The sequence below is a fragment of the Pinus tabuliformis genome, chromosome 9 (assembly GCF_031772625.1).
Source record: "Pinus tabuliformis cultivar Carrire ecotype Pingquan chromosome 9, CPIR1, whole genome shotgun sequence".
Taxonomy (NCBI): domain Eukaryota; kingdom Viridiplantae; phylum Streptophyta; class Pinopsida; order Pinales; family Pinaceae; genus Pinus; species Pinus tabuliformis.
The window spans coordinates 1,008,151,417-1,008,156,724 of NC_142307.1; the positions used below are offsets into that span (position 1 = coordinate 1,008,151,417).

A 5,308-nucleotide genomic window follows, 5' to 3' on the forward strand; every position below is an offset into this window, starting at 1 on the left:
TTCTATGGTGAAATGATATATACACAATTTTTTGTGATGGTATGGTTCATATAGGCAAAAGACAGAGTTTCATCTCGTTCTACCGCTTGTACTCTCTGAGAATGACCATTTTTCTTTTAAATTCGGCACAGCACCCAATCATCAAGCTGGAGAACAGAAGTGCCATCAAAATCAACAATACCAATTTTAGTTGAATGAATCAATTCCAATTCATAAAGAATCAAAAGACAAGAACTGTGAAAGGAAAATCATTCATATTGATCAATATTCAAGAAAACATCACTTTGTAGGGTGTGTTATTTGTATTTACACAATTGATTTTTTTATTCAATCAACTATTCTATTCTCTGTGATTTTGCTGGGTTCCTTCATCACCACCATCATTGGGAAATTCATTTCCCTCTTGAAGCATGAAACGAGTAGCAATTCCCAATTGATCTCACACTACCACCACAAAGAAGCTAGCAATCCTGATATACAAATCGAACCAACCATCCTATCAAGCAATCCATGTAGTTCTCAATCTATAGCTTTGATAACCCAAAACTCAAATCTTTTATATCCAATATGCATAGAAATTATCACATTAATATGTCTAGATCTCGTTCTAAGATCTTTACAGATCTGATACAGAGGTAAACCAGATTTTTCATATTATGACAAGCGATATTAGCAAGTCTTGGAGTCTCCCTTATGTAATGTCTCCTCCTTATTTGATAAAGTTGAAGTTGTATGAGCATCGACTGCACTGAAGGGATCATCCAATAGATAAATGTCAGCATCGTTATATACTGCTCTAGCCAACTGAATCCTCTATTTTTGTCCTCCACTCATATTCAATCCTCTCTCCCCAATCTTTGTCATATCTCCATGAGCAAAACTCCTTATATCCTTTTCTAAGGCACAAGATTTTATTTCCTTCTTGTATTGAATTTTGTCCATTGGTTTCTCATAGAGTATGTTATCTCTGATAGTACCACTCTAAATCCAAGCTGTTTGTGCCACGTAGGCAACATTGCCATATACTTCAACCTGCACGTAATCCAATCAAAAAGTTTATGGAAGAATTTATGTACATAGAAAGCAAAAAAGTTGCATCTACAATCTTGTTGAACTATGAAATTGTTACTTTTGCTCAAGAAGAGTAGTTAATGTTCAACTTACATCTCCTGAAATTTTTGGGATTTCTCCAAGAATTGTATATATTAGAACAGATTTCCCTGATCCCACTGAGCCACAAATTGCTACCTTTTCTCCAGTTTTAATGTGCAGATGATGTGACTTTGACTTTTGGACAGTGGATTGGGATCATCTATGGCAAGTCAATCTATTGAATTTGACTAATGTATCATTGTACTTATGGATTTCTCTCTCTCTGAACATTTGATATTATCAAGAAGAAAAGATCTGTGGGTTTTCCACCTTGTGGGGTTTTGCCCTGGCTTTAAGCCTTTGAACTTTGATGTTCTTTCATTAGTTACTGTCATATGATAATGGTTAATGTGATTGCTAATGAATTAATGGAATTATTAATGAGCTAATGGATTAATGAAGTAACTGACCTAAGAAAAGAACATGTTAACTCAAAAATTAACAGCAATTCATTTATGGCGTTTGCCTATAAAAGGACATTTAACAATTTCTTGGCTTTCCACTCAATAGCTGAATTATAACATGAGGCAGAAATTATTTCAGCTATGAAATGTGAATGTTGTGTGATCCTGCATGGTCATGCCCTTACTTCAAGCTTCAAATTGGATCCATAGACATTGTCTCCTAATACTTTGACAACAATACTAGTCTTTTTGGTATGTGTTGTATTGGCATTTCATTCTGCTACTCAGTCTGTCAAAAGAACTCAGTGGATGTAGTGAAAATGATAAGACATCATCCATTGTTTTCCTTTCCTCGAGGAAAGAGAGGTAACTATAAAAAATGTGATGGATGACTGCAATACCCACCAAAGATGCTAGCAACCATTTTTCAAGCAATCCCACAAATACTAATTCAAATTCTATTCTGAAAGGAAGGAGTTATGGTGGCTTTCACAATAATCTTGCAGTTCTACTTGAGCTTACCATGCTTTCTTAATTTTACTTCAGTATTGAATAGTGTTAACAATTAGCTAACCTCATCTTTGATACTATTAGCCAACCTGTTTAAATGAATTATCCCGATAAAATTATAATGGAAATGTTTATATATTTACTCGTTAAACCTTGAAGCAAGTCTCAAAATCATTATGTCATATAGTCTTGGAGACAGGACTGCAAGTTTATGGTATGAAACATTGTCCAAAGTGAAGACAATGCAGCTTATCTAGAAAACATGGGTACAATTTCAGAACAAGTCAGGAAACATTATTTCCAAAAATGTTGTTTTGAACAATTCAAAGAGTTCATTTCAACTTCGTTTGTACTAGAGCAATAAATAAACTCTGTTATGCTCTGGTTGCTGATCATGTTAGAGAATAACTCTCCAATACATAAATGTAATAGGCTATTTAGGGATTCTGTTTTAGAGTACAAACAGCTCATGTATAAGTGCTGTTAAGGATGATTAGCTATAGGTTAATGAGTTAAAATAGGGAGGTTAGTTGCTGTTGAAGCTGTAATCTCTCAGCAGGACTCCACTACTGTGTTTGTGTATAAATAGAGGTACCTGTGAATAAAGAATTAGTTAAGTATCTTTGTGTGCACATTTTGTATTGCTGCAATATGTACGTTTCTCATTATTTATCAAGTCACACTCCTAGCTGTAGAATCCAGATGATTAACATGTTGGTCTCCTTGTTGGACAGTAAGCAAATAACTGTGGAGATCAAGTCATCAGTCAATCGATGTGAACTGTGGTGTAGTTAATGGAGTTGGAAAGATATTTGACTAATGTATTCAATTCTGGTCTCATGTTAGCTGAATAAGCTATGTAATCTGCTCATATAATCGAATATTGAGACTTTACCTTCTATTTATATGTATTTATGTTTAAATTTGAAGCTGCACTGTGACTTAAGGAAATTTTTTGACCTATATAACTTTAGGATGATTTTTGGGTTCAACTAAGTTCCACAAAATTTCAATTCAAGAGGGAAGAAATAAAAGGAGCAAGAGAATACCTTGAGGATGCAGTTATCACTCTAAAAACTGTTTACAGTGTCTATGGTGAAATGATATATACACAATTTTTTGTGATGGTATGGTTCATATAGGCAAAAGACAGAGTTTCATCTCGTTCTACCGCTTGTACTCTCTGAGAATGACCATTTTTCTTGTAAATTCGGCACAACACCCAATCATCAAGCTGGAGAACAGAAGTGCCATCAAAATCAACAATACCAATTTTAGTTGAATGAATCAATTGCTATTCATAAAGAATCAAAACACAAGAACTGTGAAAGGAAAATCATTCATATTGATCAATATTCAAGAAGACATCACTTTGTGTGTTTTTTGTATTTACACAATTGATTTTTTTATTCAATCAACTATGCTATTCTTTGTGCTTTTGTCGAGTTCCTTGATCACCACCATCATTGGGAAATTCATTTCCCTCTTGAAGTATGAAACGAGTAGCAATTCCCAATTGATCTCACACTACCACCACAAAGAAGCTAACAATCCTGATATACAAATCGAACCAGCCATCCTATCAAGCAATCCATGTAGTTCTCAATCTATAGCTTTGATAACCAAAAACTCAAATCTTTTATATCTAATATGCACAGAAATTTTCACGTTAATATGTCTGCATCTCATTCTAATATCTTTACAGATCTAATACAGAGGTAAACCAAACTTTTCATACTATGACAAGCAATATTAGCAAGTCTTGGAGTCTCTCTTATGTAATGTCTCCTCCTTATTTCTTAGAGTTGAAGTTGTATGAGCATCGATTGCACTGAAGGGATTTTATTCCCTTCTTGTATTGAATTTTCTCCATTGGTTTCCCATAGAGTATGTTATCTCTGACAGCACTACTCTGAATCCAAGCTGTTTGTGCCACATAGGCAACATTGCCATATACTTCAACCTGCACATAGTCCAAGCAAAAAGTTTATGGAAGAATTTATGCATATAGAAAGAAAAAAAGTTGCATCTACAATCTTGTTGAACTATGAAATGGTTACTTCTGCTCAAGAAGAGTAGTTAAAGTTCAACTTACATCTCCTGAAATTTTTGGGATTTCTCCAAGAATTGTATATAGCAGAGCAGATTTCCCTGATCCCACTGAGCCACAAATTGCTACCTTTTCTCCAGCTTTAATGTGCAGATTTATTCCCTTCAATGTTGGCTTTGTCAATGAAGATTCTGGCTCCCAGCTGAGTATGGCTTGTTGAATTTCGATGGTATACTAGGATCCGGCAAGTGCTTTCCTCACAACAGAATTTGGTCTCAGCTCATCATCTTGTAAGAACTTGTCCAAACGATCTAAGGAGACTTTAACCTAAATTAATATAACCAAAACTTCAGGTAGCATTCTCACTGGATGTTGCAAGCACTGTAAATATGGTTGTGGCAGTTAACGGTGGATCCCCTATGATAGCACACCCGACAAAAACTATAGATGCAGTAATGATGGGTGACATCCAGTAGAGTATGGTACGATATGTTCTATTAAAATGTGCTGAAGACAACCATTTGAACTCCATAGCTCGGAGATTTTCTATCAGCTCTTTACATTTTTCTTCCCATTCTTGTAGTTTGATTATTTTCATACTATTAAGAATTTCAGATGTTAGTCTCAGTCTTTCATCCTGTGCAGTCATGAACTCAGCTTGGCACTTCTGGAGGGTTTTGGCCAGAGGTTTGTTTAGAATGAGAGTAAAAATGATGATGAGAAAACCTGGAATAGCTGCCCATCCAACTGTGGCAAAAAGGATGCCAATTGTTACACATATTTGCAAAGGGACGGTCCAACACCAATGCAGCCACCACGAAAACTCTCCAAAACGATATGCATCTACAGCTATGTAGTTTACAATCTCACCAGTGGCATGTCTTCGTCTTCCTAGACTAGACAGCTGAAGTTGTTTCTGATATACAGTTGCCATCAAGGCCGAACGCATTTACAATCTCACCAGTGGCATGTCTTCGTCTTCCTAGACTAGACAGCCGAAGTTGTTTCTGATATACAGCTGCCATCAAGGCCGAATGCATTCGCATACATGTGCGTCTGGAATTGAAGTACCAATGCCTTCGAGAGAAGGAATCTATGAGCTTAACTGCAAATAAAACTCCAACAAGAATAATTTTTTCATTTTGGAAAGACTGTTCTCTACCTGTTAACTGTACAAAGGACCGAATAAACA

The 5,308-nt window shown here is 35.6% G+C and overlaps 1 pseudogene; it reads right to left on the reverse strand.

Annotated features, from left to right (window-relative positions):
- Positions 1–669: 669 nt before the first annotated feature.
- LOC149152135 (ABC transporter C family member 8 pseudogene) lies at positions 670–5,065 on the reverse strand (annotated as a pseudogene).
- Between the last annotated feature and the right edge of the window lie 243 nt (positions 5,066–5,308).